Source organism: Ictalurus furcatus, chromosome 9, assembly GCF_023375685.1.
Source record: "Ictalurus furcatus strain D&B chromosome 9, Billie_1.0, whole genome shotgun sequence".
In the NCBI taxonomy this organism is placed as follows: Eukaryota; Metazoa; Chordata; class Actinopteri; order Siluriformes; family Ictaluridae; genus Ictalurus; species Ictalurus furcatus.
The window spans coordinates 11,167,803-11,191,970 of NC_071263.1; the positions used below are offsets into that span (position 1 = coordinate 11,167,803).

General features: G+C 39.3%; 1 protein-coding gene across 1 annotated transcript in view; it reads left to right on the forward strand.

Annotated features, from left to right (window-relative positions):
* The first annotated feature begins 6,648 nt into the window (after positions 1-6,648).
* Positions 6,649-24,168, forward strand: part of bahd1 (bromo adjacent homology domain containing 1) — a 56,624-nt gene continuing 39,104 nt past the window's right edge. The window contains exon 1 of the mRNA XM_053633780.1: positions 6,649-7,388. The gene's annotated coding sequence lies outside the window, so the exon portion shown is untranslated. The remainder of the gene's footprint in view (positions 7,389-24,168) is intronic.

Consider the following 24,168-nt stretch of genomic DNA (forward strand, 5'->3'; position numbering starts at 1 on the left):
TTCACTTTCCTGCACTCCTGAGTACAGTGCTCTGTTTCCCTGTGCAGCCGAGGACATCGCTCCGCTTTCCTGCTCCGCCGAGGACGTCGCTCTGCTTTCCTGCTCCGACGAGGACGTCGCTCCGCTTTCCTGTTCCGACGAGGACGTCACTCCGCTTTCCTGCCCAGCTATGGTCATCGCTCTGCCTTCATGCTCCGCCGAGGAAGTCACTCAGCCTGCCTGCCCAGCTGTGGTCGTCGCTCTGCTTTCCTGCTCCGCCGAGGACATCGCTCTGCCTTCATGCTCCGCCGAGGACTTCACTCAACCTGTCTGCCCGGCTGTGGTTGTCGCTCTGCCTACCTGTTCAGCCGGGGACGTCGCTCCGCTTTCATGCTCCGACGAGGACGTCGCCCTGCTTCCCTGCTTTGCTGAGTACAGCGCTCTGTTCCCCTGTTCAGCCGAGGACGTCGCTCTGCTTCCCTGCTCCGCCGAGGACGTCGCTCTGCTTCCCTGCTCCGCCGAGGACGTCGTCCTGCTTCCCTGCTCTGCTGAGTACAGTGCTTTGTTTCCCTGCTCCGCCAAGAACACCGTGCGGTGGCCTGGCTCTGCTTGGGACATTCTGCCCAGGGGGCCGGGGCCGCCAAAGAAGTTGGATGTCTCGGGGCACTCCGGGAGGAGTGCCTTTGAGGGGGGGCGGGGGGGGGGGGGTTCTGTCATGATTCGCCCTTGAAGCAGCGTGCTCTGAGCGTGAATGCGCGAGCACCTGCTTTTCTAATGTTGACAGCAGTGACATTTCAACATGTGCTTTTGTTATTGTTTATGTCATGTCTCCTCCCCATCCTGTCATTGGTTGTCATGTCACGTGTGTCCGGATTACCCTCAGCTGTTAGCACTTGCGAGGGTAATCATGTCAGCATATATACCGCATGCCTCGCAACACTCAATGCGGAATATTAGACTAGTATAGAGTAGATGTGTTTAATGCGTTCCATAGTCATAGTCATAGTCAGTTTCATGTTTAGGCTCGTTAGTTTAGTTTACTGGTTTCTCCGCTACCAGTCCCTCACTGTATGCCACGTTTCATGTTTTGTTTATCGACCCTGTTTTCCATACCACGACCTTGATCTCCACCTTGCCCAAGTTAACGCCTGTTTGCCGATCGTCTGACCTTGCATGTTTTGGATTTCGTTTTGGATTACGATTTGGATTTGTCTGCCTGTCTTACTTTAAATAAAACTCTCGTTTGAACTGCGATTGCATCCGCCTTATCTTCCGCTCCGTCACGAGACGTGACAACGGTTCGCAATCAGTGCTTTTAAAAACTTTGGAAATCCAGCGGAAATTTTTTGTTCAGTTTGTACACTCCTGGGCAAAAAAATAATAACAAACATATGCCAAGCCCAAAATGGCCTTAACGACAAATCATTGGTCAGAAAATGAGCAAGAATTAAACAAATGGACTCCTGAGACCTCCTGTAGCACCATTTGCTCATTTACTTTTGCTGCAGTGAACTGTTTGGGGAAAAGTTAAAAACAGGGAAATTCACTTATATGATCTTCTTGTATGCAAAGGTAAAATCATGATAATGATTAAAATGTTTGATGTAAAATTCAAACTAACACATGTCTGGGTGTACGTGATTAAAATAAAGCAAAAGTAAAATAAAATAAAATAAAAATTCAATAAAATAAAAAGCTGTCCACAAGATTACCTATAAGGCTTAAACATTTAAAGAAATCAATGGGAAAAGCTATCCCAAACTATGTTACTTTATCTATGGTGCCACTGTATCTCAGGTGGTAGAGCGGGTTGTCCACTAATTGTAGGGTTAGCGGTTCAATTCCCGGCCCACATGACTCCACATGCCGAAGAGTCCTTGGGCAAGACACTGAACCCCAACTTGCTCCCGATGGCAAGTTAGCGCCTTGCATGGCAGCTCTGCTACCATTGGTGTGTAAGTGTGTGTGTGTGAATGGATGAATGAGACACAGTGTAAAGTGCTTTGGATAAAAGCTATAAAATAAATAAAATATAGCTATATAAGTGAACCATTTACCATATTTGTTTAATTCTTACTAATTTCCTGAACAATGATTTGTTGTTAAGGCCATTAACAGCTTAACATTTTGCCATTTTGGGCTTGCCCATTTTTTTTTTTTTTTTGCCCAGGAGTGTAGTATACAAATAGTTACACACAGCATTACTAAAAGATTGATAAATCAGCCCCATTGTGTGCAATCTTTGCCCATTCTCCTGCCCATTCTCATGATTGGTGCCAATAATTTTTCATTTGATTGTATGTGTAGTTTGCTGCATGAATTTAAACAGACTTTTACAGATTGTGATCCGCTTCTGCCTGGAACTTATGTGGAATATTTATATGGCTAAGTTTTGGCCCTTATGTGGCACACATGGATGGCAGACAACATGCCAATGAAACCTCCATATCTTTACCAGGCTTACACCGAACCTACAGATACCCAAATTAAAATATATGATACTTTTTTTTAATTTTTTTTTTTTTTAAAGTACTTTGATAACAACATAAACAGATAAAATGCATCAAGCGCAAATATCATGTATTTCTGGCAGGGAATGGAATTTTATGTATTATTTAGCAAAAGAAAAAGACTATGGATGGATTATTTTTTTATCAAAATTTTTTGTAAGTTTAGTCAGGATTGTAAAATAATATTGGTCTAATTCCTGTTTCACATTCCTTAACAGTAAGAAAAATGAAAAGTGAAGGTGTTATAGAGAACATTCCAGGGTGTTGCTTATCAGTGGGTTATTATTTTTTATTAATTTAATGTAATTTTCTATTGCATTATATTTCAATTTCATATTGCATCAGTGCCACTTTGAAATGCAATCACAGAGCTAAGCTGTACTTGGGTGTGTGTTTGTAATTGGAGAAGGGCATGAAAGAGTCGATTTCCAGGAATGAGATAGACTCACTTCCACCATGAACAGCATAAAGAGGTTACTGAAGATGATTGAATATTTAGACCTTCACATTATGCTAATTGTACAAAAAGAACAACCGCGTTTCCCACTATGTTAGACATTGTCAAATCTGAGAGCAAATGACAGGCAAAATTTGGCCATTTGGCCCACATTTCTACCAGCAGCCAGCCAAATCTGAAAATATAATATGCCTTTTCTGTACAGTCTGAGCAATGCCACAACTCAGCCTCTACCAGAAGTGAGTCATTAGGAAAGATAATATGGTCCACACCTGGGTCCAGTGGCAAATTTCCCATAGGGGAATTTATATCAGCTGTTCAACAAATGTTATTCCAAACAAGTTCTCATTCACAACCGCATACATTTTTAAATTTAACTGAAATAAAAGAAGTTATAGAGAAGATTCCAGGGTATTTCTTTTATAAGAATTAAAGTGAATGTAATTCTCCATTGCACTGCATTTCATTTTCATCAGTGCAACACTGAAATGCAATCACAGCCCTAACCTATACTTGGGCTTGTGGTTGTATTTAGAGAAGGGCCTGAAAAAGCCATTTACCAGGAGGTGTTGCGGTCCAAACAAAGGTATGCACTTTTTCTTCATTCAACAGCCAATCTGCTTTGACTGTTGACAGCATAATCATCATGCTTTTCAGAATTACAGCTTAAGCGTGGCGTTACTTCTCAGAAGTGGGTAGAAATGCTAAACTGCACAGGACACCACAGAATCAGTTCTTCCACACTGTGAGCGCTAATAATTTATTATTTAAAAAATAATAGTAATAATCTGGAAGTATTGATCAAAGTTAGCAATGACCAGTTTAGAAACTTTCTCAATTCAGTTTATTTATAGTTCATTTTTTCTGGTGATGTCATAAAATGTATCCTTTCCTGTCTGTATCCTTCAAGTGCAGTGAAGGAAGCTTGTTTCTTCCCACCACAAACCACTTAGCCAATACAATACAATACAGTTTAGAGTGATTCTTTTAAAATATGATTGCTAACCAATATAAGACTATGTTAAATGTGAGGATTACAGGAACACAGTTCATTATGTGTTATTTGAAACCACGGATAAACACTGTGGTCTCATGTAGGAATCTTTACCCTGCTTCAACGTTCCATCTTGAAATTTCTCCCCTGCTGCTGATGTATTTATTGTGTTTATTTGTTTTATTGACAGGCAGCACGATGACTTTGCCTCACAGCTACAGGGTCATGGATCCAGAATTTCCTCCAGTTTGTCTAGTTTCCACCCACCTCCCAGAGGTGTAAATGAGCGTGTGAATATGTGTGTGCATAGAGCATACTATCCAGGGTGTATTGGTTACTGAAATTGAGTGAGTGTTTTATTGACGTGAACATAATTAATGCAAATTTCAATGATACAGTCAACTGTGTGGACTGCTGTGATGCTCGGAACACTGTATGATCTACTGTGATTTTAGGTTAGCTACTATCTGGTTTGAATTTGAAATATCAAAGTTGGTAGTGCTCAGTTTAACCAATGCCTCTAAGTTTAGCAAGCAAGTTAGCTACTTGGCTTCTAGTGGCAATGAATAGATATTGAAATCTGCTGTATTTACAAGCAGCTATAATTACAATAATGCTGAAGTGAAGTACAGCTTTCTCTGAGGTGTCTGCTAACAGATGTGGCGCTGTTGCTTTTGTTAGTGCAGCAAGTAGGAGATGGGGTGGAGTTAATGTTTCTGGTCGCTGGGAGGTATTTTTTACATTGAGGTTAATACCCAATATTAAAAGCATTTACAATGGAAAAAAGTGTGAACCTGTCGGGTTTTTGTATGGAGGCTTGCCTTCCTGGCCCCCCAGTTTGAGGAGCCACTGCTATGGTATGGACTATATTGCATTTATATTTATTCATATGGCCGGTGGTTTTCTCCACAGTGGCTTAGGGCGTTTTCACACCTGAGTCGTTTGGAGCATTTGTTTTGGAACCTGGTGCATTTTCTGGTTCGGTTCGTTTAGACATATACGAACACAGCAATCACGCTCGGATCTGCACCAAAACAATCGTTCAGGTGGTCTCACACAAAGTGCAAACGAACTCTGGAGCGGTTCACTTGTGGTGAGAAAGCAATCTGACCCAACGGACCAATGAAAAAACCTGTATAGCAGTGCATGATGAGAATTGGGTTACGTAAAAAACGTGTTAGTTTTGCTAGTGGCTCGCAACATGAACTGCGGTTTAACTTGGACCAAAGACGAGGTAAAATGCCCCATTAAAATTTGGTCTGATGAACATATTTCTGAACAACTTTTTACAAGGTGTTTAGCGAGTATCTCAAGAAGCAGCGTGAAGGCTTAAAAAACTCAGTCAACAGTACATTAAAGTTCGTGATTCACTTTGCAGGACTGGGAGTTCTGGAGATGAAAAAGATAAATTTGCCTGAAACATGAGACATCGATTTCCACTCAAACTGACAAATTATAATAACTACATCTAAAAATAAAGCCAGCTCATAGAGCTGCTGTTTATCCATCTTGATAGACTGCTATAGGCAGAACCCAGGAGCATAAACAGGTGCACTCTGACCAACAAGAGGACAGTTAATAAACACATTTTGATACCCTTTTAAATGTTGCCTTGTGCAATTGAACTGAGCCAATGAGAAAATGCTACATTGTAACAATTCCCCGTTTCGGAACAAACCACAGATCTTCAGGTCTGAAAATGCCCTTAGTATTGAGATGTGATACAATTGAGCAGATTAAGGTTAATGGTCTTGCTCAAGGATCCAACAATGGCAGGTTGGTGGTGCTGGGACTGAACTCCTTAAACTGATATCCCCAAATCCTTAACCAATGAGCCACAACATCCCAGCTGCATGACTTCCTGGACAATGAACAGCATCCCCTCCACTAGTTAAACAGTGGAGCTTCTTTAGTAGAAGACTCATTCAGCTCTGCTGTAGGAAGGAGTGGTACAGGATGTTGTTTGTAACAACTGCGATAACACTGTACAACAGTTCATCACTGTTCTGGGACACTATTTTCACTGAGTCTATCTTAGGATAAGCTCATTGAACGATAGTGAAACTACCATTATCCATATCCATATCCACATGTATATGCACCGCCACTTTACTTCAGTGTTTTTTACATGCTTCACAATGTTTACAATGTTGACAAGTTTGCACTGCACTGACACTTTAATCCGATTCAATTCTGCTGCTGTATCTATAATGTCTACACCCTACTGCACGACCACATCACACTCTGACATTGTATTCTTCTTCTTTTGTATGTGTGTGTGTGTGTGTATATATAATTATTTTTGTTTCATCTATAATGTTAAATCACTTTTAGTATGCTTCCAACTCTCTGTGCTACTGTAATAGCTGAATTTCTGTCTGGAATGAATAAAGTGATCGATCGATCGATGAATAAAGTGATCGATCAATCACTTTATTCATTCCAGACCGAAATTCACCTACTACAGCATTGATCTATCTATCTATCTATCTATCTATCTGTCTATCTATCTATTGATAGATCTATCTATCTATCTGTCTATCTATCTATCTATTGATAGATCTATCGATCTATCTATCTATCTATCTATCTGTCTGTCTAGCTATCTATCTATTGATAGATCTATCTATCTATCTATCCATCTATCTATCCATCTATCTATCTATCTTCCTGACTATTCTCAATTTGTTCTCCAGGCTACATCAGGTTTTCCACGAGTGATCCAAACACTTTCTTTGGTGTGCTATGTCCATGACACATAAGCACCACACCTGTGTGTTCTTACCTGGGCCATGTACCCCAATGCAAGAGGTGATCCAAAGAGTAATTCTGAATGTATTGCAAAGAATATATGACAAAGGTACACAAATTTGGCCCAGTTCTGTTCAGTCATGCCATACTGTATGTTTCTTGGGTCAAATGTACCACATAACAGCCAGATGTGGCTCAAATACTGTATACTCGTTATCAGGGTATAAAACGTTTACAAAAATCAAGTGACTTGAGATGAAATAAAATACAGCAAACTTCTATCTACAGTAAACCTTCCTGGCAAGCACAAAAAGAAAAAAAAAAGAGAAAGATGCGCATCGATAGATTAGCTGCCATGGCCCTTTAAGAAACTCCATATTGTCCTAACATGTGATGCGTCAACACTGAGGAAAGGATGGTGCGGTTACGTAAAACATAAACGATTTAAAGAAATAAATAAAACACAGCGACAATTAAAAATAATTTTAAAAAAAAGTGTTCGGCAGTTGTGCTCAGGTACTGGTCTGATCTACTCGAAGTCGTTTGGTTGTGTATCCGGCTGGCAATGCACAGGGAAATACATCTCGGAGAGGACAGAGAACCGAGTGGATAAAAACCGAAAACCTGAATTAAACCGTCTCTAATCCGTGCGCGCGCGGAGGAATTAAACAACCAGATACTACACTGATAGGAAAAGGTAAGGACTGAGCTTTACTGCAAGTTTTACTGCCTCGCTTATAAGAATTATTTTCATATCTTCACTTGTGGTTTGCATTTGTGTGTGTGTGTGTGTGTGTGTGTGAGAGAGAGTGTGAGTGAGTGAGTGAGTAGCTTAATCAGAGGATAGTTGTGCACCACGGCATGGTTAAGTTAGACTGATGTGTGTCTTCTCGTTTAATGTTCTTCACGAAGAGAAGACACGTCGAGTTGGTGTGAAAATGCAGTCCAAATGGACCAGGTACCGCAGTTCGGCTTTGAGTCTCCGAGTCAGGCTGTTTGACTGTATTGTTAAAGTGAAGTGTTAATGGGAAATTTCCCCGGAAAACAGTCAGCCAAAGCTGTTTAAAAAAACCAAACACTCAAAAACAACAACGAAGCGCCTGGGTTAGAAGAAAACACTCGACGCTGCGCTGTTGTTGTTGTTGTTGTTGTTGTTGTTGTTTTTTCTTCTATGTCGAAACCTCCAGAACTCCAGCTAAAGTTCAACTTCCATATCTGAGTGTCAAGTTTAGTCACTGTGACAAAAGCTGAACTGAAAATTGCTACTTCAGCCTCAAGCCCTGTTCGGACGACGTTGGTCTTTACATCCTGAGTTGTGGTAATTACAAACATTTAGCCTGCCAATGCTAACAAAAATCTATGGAATGAAATTTGTGCCGAAAGTATTGAACGTAGCGTTCCAGGAAACGAACAAAAATGTACAACGAGACAGAAGAAAAACACTCTGAAACTGAAAAGTGGTGGCAAAAAAATGTAATGCTGTTTTCAAATAAACAGGGGTCATTGTTAAAAGCTTTGTTTTCGCTAGTCATGGTTTATGGATACGTTGCCAGAGTTTTCGTTTATGCTCAGCAAGTTAATCGTAGTTCACACTAGACGACTTTCAGCGTCGAGAACCGCTGTGCTGTTCACACTACACGACTTTCAGTGTCGGTAGATCACTGTGCTGTTCACACTACATGACTTTCAGTGTCGAGAACCGCTGTGCTGTTCACACTACACGACTTTCAGCGTCGGCAGATCACTGTACTGTTCACACTACACGACTTTCAGCGTCGAGAACCGCTGTGCTACATACACTACATGACTTGCTGTCTTGTAATCGGCAGTCTTGAAGTTGTTGTGGTGTTCACACGACGTGATTGCTCAGCGACAGCGGGTCTCCCACTACACGATCTGACAACGACTGTCACCCAACAACACTATCTGGTGTCCAAACTGCGTTTTGTCACGAAAACACATGCGAGAAGTGACACAGATATATGACGAGAAAACCATGCGCGAAACAGGAGTTGTTTATTTGAAGATGGACGTAGTGGTGGAAACATGCGGTGCGAGCTGTTTGCGCGATTATTTGTGTTGAAGAAACCCCAAAAAGGAACAGACAAAGAAAGTTGTACATCTTCTCCCCTTTATGCTTCTGCCATAGGTTTCACGGGTTTCCCTTCCTCACGGTGACCTCACCCCATTCCCTGCTCTCTCATTGGCTGTAGCTTGTCGCTGCAATCACTGCCAGTGATGACACTTTTCACACCACAGGATGTGGAGTCACCCGACAGCTCCAGATATTTAGCATGCCAAATATCTGACTGGCGTCGGCGATGCCTCTGTGAGCCTCTTTGATGCGTCGCTGAGTAGTTCACACATAATACATGAGGTCCTGACTCTGTGGTCATTAAAAATCCCAGGACACTTCTCGTAAAAGAGTAGGGGTGTAACCCCAGTGTCCTGGTGAAATTCCACCATTGGCCCTTCTCTAGCATGGCCCCCTAATAATCCCCATCTCTGAATTGGCTACATCACTCTCTCCTCTTCGTTAAAAGCTGGTGTGTGGTAGGTGTTCTGGCGCAATATGGCCGCTGTCACATCATCCAGGTGGTTGCTACACACTAGTGGGGGTTGAGGATACTATGTAAAGTGCTTTGAGTGTCTAGAAAAGCGCTATATAAATGTAACTGTAAAAACCATGTTAAATCTTTGCCACTGAGTTCATTGTTTTCAGTTTCAGCATGGTTTTTCTTCTATCTCATTGCATATATTTGTTTGTTTTTTGAAACGTTACTTGAATGCTTTTGGCACAAATTTAATTCCGTAAAAATCAAAAAAGAAAAAAGTCTCCATCCACATTTAAATTTCCATCCGCATAATTTCCTTTTTTCACCCCTCCACCCTTTTTCACAAAGTCAAGCATTATCTGATAATTGTATCTGGTCAACTATTTAGTTAGCAAAGCATTTTGATCCCTGTTACCATTTGGTCATCTCGTCCTTGAAATTGTATCCGTAAAAGTTTTTAAGAATCAGAAAATTATGAAACGGTGGATGTTTCTTTGAAATTCATCTTCTTCACGCTGCCTGTACTGTAAAGCCGGTTTTCCACTGTGTAATTTCATGAGTCTTTTAAGATTATTACTTTATTTTTCCTTTAAATTCTGTAACAGATGGTGCGATAACATATCTCAGTGTCAGATTATGTGATGTGATAGATCTTTGGTTAAAGAAAATGACCACGTTGTGCTTGTGCATGTGCGTCATCCAGGCTTGTGAAGAAAATGGGGTTGCATAAACAGAAGCATTCTTCACCATGAGCTTGAGATAATATGCATTTTTTTTTTTGTCCGTTAACATGTTTTGTTTACATTTTGCCAATGCAATCACCGTAGACAAGCGTTGTTGTGGTAGTATTGGTGGTGGTAATAGTGGTAGTTATATGCTGAGATTTTCAATAAAAATTTCTGATAACACCAGAGCTTTGGCCGTCTTTGGTTGCAGTGGCACTGTACACATCCTATTTAGTATATAGTTTAAGGAACAGGATCAAATCTTTAGTCTCATACACCCTATCCTGCACATTTTAGATTTTTTTTTTTTCTGCTCAGACACACGCACTTCAATCCAAGAAGGGCTGTTAATTAGTGGATTAGTTGAATAAGGAGTGCTGATAGCAGAAAAGGGGGTACTCCAGGAATGGGAGTGCTGTAAGGCATTGAGAAGCAAAAGTCAATCAAATTTCATGATGCCACAGAGTGAAATAAATGGCTATTATACTGACAGCAGCATGTGTACTCTCTAACGGTGTATTCTCTTATGCCAGAACATCTTTAATAAAATTTTGGATATTTATGCTGTGTTAATTCATAGCGTGCAAGAGTTTAATCACTGACGAGACATGCAGGTATTTTATACGTTACCCCAAGACACTAGGGCAGGCTACCATTCATATATGGTAAAGAAATATTTTAATTATATAAATAATAACCTAAATGTGTATTATTGAGGCTGTATACTGAAAAGACCGTCTACAGTCTATTTCCCTGGGTGGACCGATCTGCTGAGCAAATGAATGTAAAATTACCCAAATCACAAGGGTGCGGAAAAAACAGATAGTTGGTTTGTTCCTATGCTTTTGATCAGAGCTTTAATAGGACCACCTGTGGAGTGCTGCATGCCAGTCCAGACTTCATTAAGACCAACAGAGAGCCCTGAGAGAGCTTTAGCAAACAAACGTGTTCAATTGAGGGATCTCGTGGGATCCAACACAAGGTGCGAGAGCAGGAAGTTTTTACTTTTGTGTGGATGGGAGCAGGTGGTGAGATATGAAGCTCACAGGACCAATGTTCGTTAACATGGGAATGTATTGGGTGTTTGCGCTGTGCGTCCCGACAGCATTCATTCATTAGTAACTGCTTTATCATGTTCGCAAAGGCGAACCTAGATTAAGTGGGAGCCCCAGGCAAAATAAATGCGTGGGACCATTCTGACAGATTTATGTTGTTATTATGTCATGTTATTCAAGAGATTTTATTGTGGCCCTTTACTTCCATGGAGGAATCGCACTAGACACGTGTTTCGAAGACTTCATTTCCTTATTGAAAACAATCATACACTCTTTAAAAAAACAACAACACTGAGTTAGTTTTAGCCCAACGGCTGGGTAAATAATAGGACAGAACACATTTTGGGCTAAACTAACCCATTAAGTTGGGTTGTAAATTTTAACCCAGCAAATGGGTTGTTTTTCAACCTGAATGATGGTTTGATTTTTACAAAAATGCTGGGTTCATTTTATTTCATAAATGGGTTAATAATTTCAGGGTTATTTTAACCCTTTAAAAATGTCAAATATACCACATTATAAACAAATATGTCATCGTGGTATCTTCTTTATTTATACACCAGAAAGTGTTCAGGAATGTATTGCTAGAGCTGCTAAAGTGGTGTTTATGTATAGACTTTGAAGTAAATGACTTGAATAAGGCATATATTTAAGATGAAAGCGTCAGATTTTGTTCAGTGGAGACGTTTAAAACATCCAAAATATGAGTATGAACTTATGATCCAGTGGGCATTACAAACAAGTAAGCCAGAGCTAATAAAGAAAGCGGTGCACTTGATGTCATGTAAACTGGACTGTTATCACACATTTTTGCTTTTTCTAGTGTACAGTAATGATTTTATGGATAAATATATTGGTCTGTGTGAAAACCTCTACCTCCACCTGAGGTGGATTCAAACAGTCCACGCTGAGTTTATTTGACCCAAGGAGCTGGGCTGAGGCGTCGGGGTGGGGGAGGGGTGCATTGATTCAACTGTCAGTGAAAATGACCCAGTCATAAACCCAGCGGTTGAGTTACACAAAACTACCCAAAAACCACCCAAGACTGAGAAAATAACCCAATTAAATGACCCAAAAGGCTCATGGGAAATCAAACCTCAGTGAGGAAACAAAATGTCTGTCTTCAACTACTATTAACTAATATTAACTAACATGTTAACTAACATATTAACTAAAGTAAATAATTGATTTGCGGGAGAAAGAGACACAGTTGTGGTACTTCCAAGTCCACACTACTCAAAACATGCAATCCCTAGCTAAGTATTAACAATCATTTTATATCTTCTAATAAGGTGAAATAAAACTGAAATTGACAGCTAGATGTGGGTTTGTTTGTCTTTAATTATCCTTCATTCATTCATTTGTCGTTATCTTCATCATTTACAACTGTCCTGTTTCTTATTTTCCTCCTTTTCTTGTTTTCCCGTGAGCTTCTGGCTGCCAGATAGATATGTCCTCTTTATTTTCAGGAATTAAAGCTTGCGCGACTCATGTGTGATCAGGTGGCGCAGGAGCATAAACGAGTCCTCAAACGTGATCGCTCCCTGCAAAAGGGACTTTAAGGAGGGTTGCTGAGATGTTTCTGCGCCTTATTTTAAGATGATAATTTTTTTTCGCATTATTTAAACAATCAGCCCTCAGGGGGTCCTCTCAGTATGCGGGCCCCAGGCGATTGCCTGCCTTCCCTTCCCCGTAGTTATGATGGTTAGTGTCACTTTGGTTTAAATGGTTAATTTGTATTTTGGGAAACAGAAAGTTCATTCAAGTATATTGCAAGCAGGTAGAAATAAATGTAATAACTGCAAGAACAGATGGGTTGGTCAGAATTTCTTCGGGAGCGAGCAGGATTTTAATGTAAAGGAAAAAAAAAAACCCTGTTCTGTGCACACCTCTAAATTAAGCTTGCCTTCAGTGTTTTCATATCATAGCGGTTAAGGCTAGGGAGGATAACCTTTACTGCCCAGCTCTGTGTGGGTTGATAAAAAAAAAAAACTCCTACCGCATCAATAAATGTAAATGTACTTTCTTTCCTGGGAATTGAACGAGATCCCTAGTTTGATTCCTGCTTCAAATCGTTGTGAAAACTGGGTCAGTTTAATATAAGCTTGACAGACACATAGTCAATTTTCCTGTCGGTTAAACAAGCATACGAGCATGATGAGATAAGTGTTACCAGATAACATAGGTCTTCTATGAATCTATAAATGTACTGTACTGACATTAAAAAAAAAGTTTGTTGTAAACTGTACATCAGGAACAACGTACGGGTTGTATATAGTACGTTTGACTGTAGTTAAGTGATGAAGTCATTTATAAAGCAAACATTTTCATGGAGTTGGCTGCTTTTGAACCAGTTTCTCAGTTCTGACCGTCAGTGAGTCTGGAATTCTTTTAACAGAAACTCTAGGTATGAGTATAGCACAATTACAGCACATTCTCTTCTCCAGACTTGCTACCAGCTGGTTGCACAGACTTGCTAAAAGGGGTCTAGGAAGACACTATCGGCTCTCGACACATTCATCATCATGAGGAAGGAAATCGCCGCAGTCTTGAAAGGTGTATTCTGTCCTCAGTGCTTGTTTTTCGTCAAGTAGAGTTAATGCAGCCATTATTTACCTTTTAGTTCAAATGTCTGGGTCTTTTACAACCGAATTTGTCCTTAACGAAGGATAATCAACGACAAATTAAGTGCACATGATCAGTTAGCAGGTTTAATATAAATGATAGATAGATAAATAAATAAGTAAATAAATAAAGCAACTTTGATTTAAATCCAGGGTTCCCAAACTGTTTGTACAAACGACCCAAAGCCTTGACCTGCCCTGCGTTTTTAAAAAATTGTTTTAAATCCAGATTTATAATGTATGATTACTGTAACATTTTGAAAAAAAAAATTATGTCAGTAACATATGTGTAACAATAGTGAATAAAAACCAAAGGAATATTCCTTGCAATGACTTTCCGGTCCTAGTGGGAAGACTGAATGTGTGTATGTCTTGACACACCAATTCAGGATGTGTGCTTTAATGGGTGCATCTCTCTCCGCTGTGCAGAAGGAGCAACAGCAAGAGCCGCATCGTTCACATACTTGCCTGCCTATCTTGCGTACATCTGGAGGATTAAAGGCGGCATTCACTAGACGGCACGTCGGAGCCAAAACATCCCTGTCTGTCAGGTTTCCAAATCGATCTGTGAAATGTTTAGCGTTTTCACACGCTGCGACTTTAAACTATGGCAACTGGCAATGTCTGTGCGAACATGGTGTCCCCTAAACCCCTAATTTGCAATATTGATAGATTTTGCATAACCTATAATTTGTTGTGGTGATGGAAGTGTTACACCTGCTTCATAAATAAGCTGGTACAGTTCGCTTGAATCGCATGCTCTAATTGATGAGATGATTTTTTTTTTTCTAAACGTACAACCATTTTTAACATCAATAGACCTAAAAATATCCATATTGTTGCTCTTATTTCTTAGCGGATGGGACCACCCGTTGAAAATTATCGTGGCACAGCAGTGTTAATGTAACGGGCGCGAATTACAACCAACTCTAAACCGCTTATCCTTTCACTTCTGCTCCACCTGTTTAGACCATGCTTCTCTGTCCAGAACCCGTTGTTCTTTTGCACACAAGCCGACTCAGGAGTGTTCAGACTAGTGTCGGATATTGTGCACATTAAAAGGATAATATAAACAAGCTAACAAAAATAAGATTTAAGTGGTAAAATCAGACTTTTGGGTGCTTAGGCTTGCAGTGGGAATGTAACATGTGACATTCCTGCAATACCTAATAAGTGATTAATGCTATGAAAGAGTTTCCACTAGCCTTTCACGGCATTACAAAATGTCCCGACAAGAGTAGGACTGTCTGACAGTTTTGACCATGTGGAGACAAGGTTGGTCTCTACAAGGAAAATTGAATTTTTATTTAAACTGCAGCTTAAAAAATATAAAGGAAAAGCTTTCCGTTGTTTAATGAGGTTAAGTTTAGGGTTAGAATTAGAAGGCATAATAGTTGGCTTAATAATTATGTTATGTATTAATAATAATTATGCGTGTGTGTGTGTGTTATACTGGGTCATTTTAATAATGCAATGATGGCCAGTCTGTAGTTTGTGCTCTAGAAAATACTGACATTAGCAGTGTAAAGTAAGCCTACATAACATTTATTAGTCATGAAATCTATCATTATTGTCAATTAAATCATTATTATTTAGATGTATAGGTCATTTTATCCACATCAAGGTCTTGATCCACAAAGGGACCGATAAAGATGCAATAATGTTTAAATCTGGTGATTTAGGAGGCCATGGAAGGTACTTGACTTCATCCTGGGATTCAGCAAAACACTCTTGAATAATTATAGCAAATTATATGGAAACATCTTCAGGAAAGAGTGTTTGCACCGTACGGTGCACCTGGTCCTGGAAAAATTGCCTCATATTTGCTGGCTATTATACGAGCATGCAAAGCAGTCACTGAACCTAATGATTTGCACAACATGGCTGCCTGTACCGCTATGGATCTCCCTTCATACCTAAGAGTTGGCAGCAGACAACTGATCCTTTGGCTTCCTCCAACATATGGAAATGATGATAAAAGTTGACTCTTAGGAATATATTACTTTTTCTATTGCTCAAGGGTCCAAGTTTTGTGTTTTGTACACCAAGCTATGCAACTTTGCACATTGACCTTTTAATACAAATGGTTTCTGCATGGCAGCCCGGATATAAATTCCATTTTTGTCAAGTTTGCGACATACAGTTTTTATTAAGACTGGGTCATAGAGGTGCTTGTTGAATTCTGTGGTTATTTTTGTGGCTGTCCTTTTGGGGCATCTCTCTTGTAAAGTGTTTGTGTAGCTGAGATGCTTTTATGGTCACCATGGTTGTAAAGACCTGTCAGCTTGAACCAGCCTGGCCGTTTACCTCTGACCTCTCTCATCAACAAAATGTTTCCGCCTGCAGAACAGCCGCTCACTGGGTTCTGTTTGTCTTTTTTGCACTATTCTGTGTAAACTGTAGAGGCGGTCAGGCATGACAATCCCAGGAGATCAGCAGTTTCTGAACCACCCAAACCAGTCCATCTGGAACCAACAACCATGGCACAGTCAAAGTCACTGATGTTTGATGTGAACTTTAACTGCCTATCTGCTGGTGCCACATGATTGGCTGACTGGATAATCGCACGAATGTGCAGGTGTACAAGTATTTGTGTCAAGTGCACAATGAGGTTAATATATTCTCTCATTAGTTCTCATATGAAGCCCAAAGAGCTGTCACTGCCTGTGAAGCGTGCGCATAATTAACACGAAAAATCAAAACAAACCCATGAAAGAGATCGAAAAAAAACATCATGTGTGGCCAGATCAACTATTTGGTCCATTCTTAAAAAGGAAGAACACACTGCGTGAGCTCAGGAACACGAAAAGGCTGCGAGACCATGTCAAACAACTGTGGCGGATGAGAGAGGACAGTTGGCCAGATGAAGAACACCCTCTAGGACGTAGGTGTATCTGGGTCAAAGGCAACAATCAAGAGAGAACTTCACCAGGGTGAATAAAGAAAGTTTTCCACAAGATGAAAATCATTGTAAACAGGAAGATCAAATTAGAGTTTGACAAAAAATGTCTAAAAAGCTTGTACAGTTCTGGAACAACATACTATGGACAGATATGACTGTTCATACAGTACGTACATACATTATGTGGGGGGAATACACTTTTCTGTATCCAGCCAGATTCAGAAGACACAGTAGGTGACACTGAAATTAAATAAATATGAATAAAATGAAACAAATGCCATCACAAGACCTATCAGCTAAAAGATAACTGAATGTGAGGCAACAGTAATTATGGACCTCCGTATATAAGAGAACCTTGAAGCGGAATCCAGGAGGAAGTGGAGCAAGCTGCGTGAGTGAACATTAGAAAAGATTACTTTTTCAGAAGAAATTGGCTTCAGAGTCTACAACGCAAGGAGCTGCCAATATTTTGGGTGCACAAGAATACTAACTTTCCTGTAAATATGTCTTCCAGAATTATTGGCACCCTTAATTAAACTCATTGTATTAAATAAACATTGACCCCAATAATTACAGTTTTCTTAAATAAGATTATCTTCTCTCAAAAAAAAAAAAAAGGCAAAATTACCCCCATAGGAATATTTTAAGTTAATGCAGACAAATTATCATTCTTGAAAATGTTATTTCATTCACTCTGAATCTGCAGAAATGCTGGCGTTGCCATTTTACCATGTTCTGTTTCCCTGGGGTATAAATATGGATATATAAATATATATCCCAATATAAATCCCAATGCTACCCATTAGTATGGGGGAAAAACTAAAAGAACTTTCAACATGCACAACAAATTGTTGTTGACTTGCATGAATCAGGTAATGGGTATAAAAATACTTAAGCAGTTCAAAAATACTATTAATCACGACTGGACCAAAAGGAAAAAGCTTCACATGTCTGAAACAGCTCTAAATTTACCAGGAATTGGACCCATGAGAACACTGTCCCCCCCACACACAGTGAGGAGGATTGTAAAGAGCCAAAAGATCACAGTTATAGAATTGCACATTTTTAGTTGATTCTTGTTGTTGTCAAGTTTCAAAGCAAATTCCAACTTTCATAACTACAAGCTATTTGGAAATGTTGCAAGAAAGAAGCTCTGGCAAAATGCAGCACCTGGATTTCACCAAGAGAAATGATAATGAGTCTTTATTGATCACATATACATTAGAGCACAGTGAAATTCTTTTCTTTGCATACACGAGCATGTCAGGAAGCTGGGGTCAGAGCACAGGGTCATCAGAGGGTTAAGGGCCTTGCTCAAGGGCCCAACAGTGGCAGCTTGGCAGTGCTGGGTCTTGAAACCCCTACCTTCCAATCAGTAACCCAGAACCTAGCAGTGCTGGGGCTTGAACCCTCGCCCTTCCGATCAGTAACCCAGAGCCTTAACCGCCAAGCCACTAATTAGAACTTAGTTATTAGAACTACAGTTGCCGTAGTATGTTGTGGTCAAGATGAAACCAAAATCCAATTTTTTATGTTCATGTACACCATCAGCATGCCTGGTGAGAAAATGGGATTTCATACAAGGAAAACCATCACATGATGGATAGTATATGGAGGTGGGTCAGTGATGCTTTGGGGCTGTTTTGTGGCTGGTTCAGGGGCTCTTGTGAAGATTGATGGAATCATGAATTCCAGGCTATTTTAATCTCAAAACCTGGATGGCTCAAGGAGGTTCAGACTTGGCCATAGATAGGATGATGAGAGGGAAAAATGCTTCTAAATTAACATAGAAATGCATAAAGAAACATACAATCAAAGTTTTGCATTGATCATCTTAGCCTCCGGATATGAACCTTTCAACCGAGATGTTTATTACTAGTCTGCATGACATTAAAAGCTGTAGTTTGACTACTGGCAAGTTGAAGGGTTTTCTAATGTGGTTTTTCTTTATTTGCACTGTCAGAGATTATATATGAGAGCTTCTCAAATAGTGCTTCTCAGCTGAACAGCATGGCGAGGCAACACCACAAATTTGAAACGAAACCAGCCGTCTTCCATTTGATGTTAATATACTGCTTTTCTTTCGAGTGAACTGAAAGCACAAGACATAAGTTTTGTTTTTTTCCCCCCTTCCTTTCCTCTAATGGAAGTCTGGGCACCCAAACACAAGTGTGAGTATACTTTACTTCTTTATTGAGCGTACAAATGAGCAAACCTTCACTTCACGGCTGCCCACACACCCAAACGCAGCCAAATGTGCCAATGCTTTCATCTTCAGCTCCGTTATATTATATCCGATGTAGGGTGCAAACAGGGTGAATAGGAAGCCTTTTGAGTTATTTATTTATTTATTTATTTATTTATTTGGATCATGAGGAATATATGCAAGAAACATTACTGAGGTTAACATTACTGAGGTTAAATAAAAACCAATCTGAAACATATTAAATTGCTGTTTAAAACAGTGATGTTGCCATTTAAAATGACTTTTGGGAAGAGTAAAAATTTGGCAGACAATCACAACTAGATTTATGACAATACCAAAACCAGGTGTAGCACCATGGCTGTCGTTACCAAACACTTTGCACCAAAATAATAAATAAAACGCACACACGCAGACTAAACATCCAGAATGAACAGACTAAACAAAGTCAGAATTAGTCCACTTAGAATGTAGTCAGCTCTACGTTACCGTCTCCTTTTTATGAATTTCAGGCGCTTATTAAGTTAAAGAAAACAAGTAAGAAACTAAAGTATTGGTGGTTTCACCTAATAAGTTCTGAACTCGTGTATTAGAGATGAATAACACTGATCAGTTGGGACTCAGGAAAAGTTGTCTATTGTCTAATGTTCATCAGTCCTTACAGAAGAGTTATTTTTTTTGTGTGTGAAATTTTTTTTCCCTCAAAATTTATGATGCATCCTGAGGAGTTTTTCATGCTTTTGTTTTTGTGTAAAACTACTTAAATTGGCGAAATTGTTTTGCACGGTCTTCTGCAGTGATGTTTGTTGGTAAATGAGACCTTTTAGCTGTACTCTTGTTCGACACACGCGAAGCCCAAATATACTTCCACAGAAAGTTCCGCCCACTCCCGCAGTTATTATTTTTGTTCGCACCTGCTCACGAGATTTTTAAAAAAAAAACTTAATAGGTTCTGTTTCTAGAAATATGAACAAATAAATAATTTAAACTACAGCGATCCAAGCCAGTATGGATGGATGAATGAATGAACAGCTCACATGGTATGTTTGCAAGAAAGGTAAATGAAATCGCACGGGTACTTGAGTACTGCACGCTTCACATAGCAGTGGAAATAGCAACGACGTGGAGGATTATGGGTAATGTACTGTGCTGAGCTATTCCTAACCATCCCATGGAAAAGCCCATGACTTATTGAACAGTCTATTATTGAAATAATTTAGCTTTGCAATATTGAGTTGATCCACATCTTAAGCAATTTAATTGGAAAGGTTAGGTGACTGGGTTGGACTTTGTGTAATATTAAAGACAGTCGCTCATTATGTGGAAGTTTCCCAGCATTTCAGCGTCTATTCAGTAGAACCACAGGGATGGAAATAGAATGGTAGGAAGAAGAAGAAGCAAGGTTTTGTTATAAGCAGAAAAAATTGCCGTTCTAAAATGTTTCACAGATATTTAAAAGATTTATGGTCAGGGTGAAGTTTTAAGGTTATTTTTTTTGCATGCCGTCGACTTACGAATCCATGGGTCTGTAAATGTGGGAAGTCTTTTTAATACTTGGTAGTGTATTCACAGCATGCGATGCTATTCTAAAGCCTGTGATTCATAGGCTTCATCACCAAAGACTCTCAGTTGATTTTTTTTTTTTTTGGTGGGTAAACAGACTTCACAGCTGAGTGTCTAAGTTGGGCAGACACCCAGGGATTCAATGTTTTTGGGACTTAAATAACTCCATGCCAGAGTTTTGGGTTATTATTCCTCAGAGCGATCCTGAACGCAGATCCAGCCAGAGAGATTTGCGTGATTTGATTTCATCCTGTTCATGCCATCATTAATGAAGATTAGTGAGCCAATTCCAGCCAGAGCTGTAGATGCCCAGTCCTATCATTCTGAGGACTATTAAAAAACACTAAGGATGATGCAATTTTATGTTAAAACATTAACAGTTTTGTTATTTAAAAAGAAAAAACCCCAGTAACAATGACTTTTGGCAATGGCCATCCATCTCGCTCTCACCAGAGGCTAGATTTACAGTATGAGAAAAATGGTAAACAAACACAGGCTAGTTTGATTTTTTTTTTTTTTTTATTAACTAAAATGAGCTTTTATGAGTTCTAATGATGTCTGGGTAAAAAATACCTGCTGGCAGGCTCATTTGATCAATCACTGGCTATATTTAGTCAAGGCTTATAGCCAATAGTGTTGCTAAACAGGTTACAGTGAGACAGTTTGAAGTCCGCTGTGAAGCACTAAGAGCCTATTTACTGAATTTGTAATATGGTTTTTGATGCTTTCTCAGGGCATGGGTCATGCTGTTCAAAAATGTTACATTACCAGCATACATGGTAAGAATATTTTCCTGGGGGGGAAAAAAAATTCACATGACTATTACCCTTGCAAAAAAATCATAAAGGCCTATGTGGTCTTTTGTCCTCTGTTCACTGGGGGGAAAAAAGGCTGTGATGGTGGTTGTAAAGGACTTAATTTTAAGTCGTTGGTTCAAGTGGACTTTAAAAAATAAAAAAAAATGGCTTCTGCATAACAAATCAAAAATCTTCTCATACCGAAGCATAAGAGCCCTGAGGTGACTTTCTGCATAAGCGAGACCTGCAGAACATGAGGGAAGTACAGTAGAGTGTTTGGTCAAAGCCTTTAAGTAGGCTAGCTTACTATATTTGAAAGCTATTCAAAGAAACCATGCTGAGATTTATTACAGTAAACAGGCAAGAGACTTGGAGGGAGATGCAGAGAACCATCACCACTTCCTATCATGAATGTAACGATACTGAGCATATTGTTAAGCCAAACATTATCTCATTATAATTTTTTTTTTTTTTTTTAAAGCAGTTTACATTCTAGTAATACTACCATGTACTTCATGATTGACAATAACCAAAGAGTTTGTGCTTTCATAGTGGTTTATTCTCTTATGTTTCATTAAAAAAAAAAAAGTGATGTGATTTCAACCCAATTCACAGAGCAGCTGACTTGACATAAGTCATGTTTAACATGGATTATAACCCTCTAGGAAAACACAGTCAAGCCGATGTGTAGAAAATCATCGTTGACGGTCGAGCAAATTATCATTGATCTCCCATAGCAGGCAGATTATATGCATGAAATAGAGTTTTAGTGTATAACCACCTCAAATTTACACGGCGTGGATTGTAATAAGAAACCACTTCTTCTTTTGCTTCATGTAATCTTATCACTTAGCATTTGCATAATGCACAGGACACGGCCAGGTTTATAGTGGCTTTTAACTACGCATATGCATAAGCAAGATGACTGGGCAAGGGTTAGGGTTACACAATAGATTGAATAAACTGTCTCAACTGTACTCTTCTGTACAATTCTGGATCGTTTCTGAGTATGGTTTTCCTATTACACTATATATTTAAGAAAATAAATAAACCTTCTCATGTCTCAAACTAGTAGTTTTCAATTAAAGATGCTGCACATGAATAACCCCAAGTATCGCAGAAGGTTTTTACAAAGAAAGCGTTTAACATCTCCGCACTGCTGCACAGTGACAAATTTGCGTTGCATAATAGTGAACCATAATGAAATCACAGACATCTGTCGGACAGGGGGCTTTGACCCGCGCTCTTGTCCAGGGGTCGTCAACACGCAGTCCGCAGTCGCCAGCAAAGTGTTTCAGCGAATCAAGCAGAGTACTTCGGGGGGGGAGGGGGGTATAAATAAATAAATAAAGCAAAGCTCATAAACATATAAAGAAATTAGCCATAATTCAGTGAGGCTAGTTTTCTAAACATGCATGCCTTCCGTAGCAGATCCTCTGTTGCAGCTTAACCAATCGGCGAAATTATTTACCTGAAAGCAGCTCTTCGGATCCGAGACGAACTACAAGGCTAGAGGCATTCTCTCGGAAAGGAAAGAATTTTCATAGATTTGTTCAATTTTTTTTTTTTTTTGTTATTATTCCCCTGCTCTTGCCTGATTACCAATCTGATGACATGGCTTGTTTAAAAAATATTTAACGTTTAAAGATGATTGGACAGAGAAGTATGCGGTCGTTCACCAAATGTCCAATTCAAAACAGATGTCTGTTCGGAGTCTGGCTTAAAAGAGGTAGCATGAAACATCACTATAAAACAAAACAACCACGTCAAAATTGTCTTATTTATAGCCAAAAAACCCCGAATCATTAATGGTTAAACATCGGTCTTGTTGATGGCTTATCCAGACTTTTGTAAACAAGGATTTTATAAATACCCCTGCTCTAATGGATATTGATTTAAATCCTTCAGATGTACACGAGGTATGCAGGTGAATATGTGAACATTACCGCATGTGTAGTCTTGTGTGAAGAGAAACACTAATCTGAGGCTTGTTTCTTATTTATTATTATTATTATTATTATTATTATTATTATTATTATTTTTTAAATCAGTTGGTTGAGAATGTTTGTTTGAATCCATCCCGGAGTGTACGTTGGCGTATGATCAGAAATAGTTTGGAGTGAAAATGAGCAAGCAAGAGCCAATGGCAAACATTAGGTCTTATTTCTAGTATTTGATTTACATATCTGCTGGTTATCTAAACAAAGACTAAAATGCAGATGGAGCCCATGGTCTTGCGTAACTCCTTATAACAACGAATTTATTGTGAACACTAGTTTAGTGTAGTCTGTTTGGTGTAAATGTTTTAACAGACTTCTGTTTACCGTGCAGTTGAAGGCATGTGAATTGCTGTGTCGGTGTACATAAATTTCACAACTGTGTGTGTGTGGTCTTCGTGTAGTCCAGAGCTGTTTGCTGTAAATCTTTACGGCATCAGTTTGAATGTGCGTCTGGGTTTTGGGTTGAATTTCATCCATTGTTATTTAAGGAGACGACTGATAACCGGTCCAGACTGGATTTCACTGGGGTTTTCTTCATTTTATTGCTGAGACCAAAACGCTTGATTTTGCTGTGGCTTTGTAAAAAAAATAAAATAATAATTTGCGATGCAGTTTGTGGAGTTTTTTTTTTTGTATTTTTGTATTTTTTTTTAAACGTGGAAAACTACTTGAATTGGCCACGTTGCAATTGCATAAAATTGTCTTTCTCAGTGATGTTTGTTGGTAAATGAGACCTTTTAGCTGTACCCCTGTTCGTGTTGTGATGACATGGTCACATGGTGTGTTGTGTTGCTGATGATTTTTATTTATTTATTTATTTTTGGCGTTCATTTCTGCGATCGCAAAATCACAAATCCTGGCGCGACTGGATAATTCACTGCCTTGTGAATAAAAAAAAACAAAACTAACATTTAAAAAAATATATCTTCTCAGGATGAGCATCTGACAAATGACATGAATGTAAAAGGCAAATCTATCAGGTAAAAGACTAGTTTTGCTTTAGATCTGTCTCCCCTGTGACGGTGCTGTCTGCCGCTGACTTGCATCGACTTT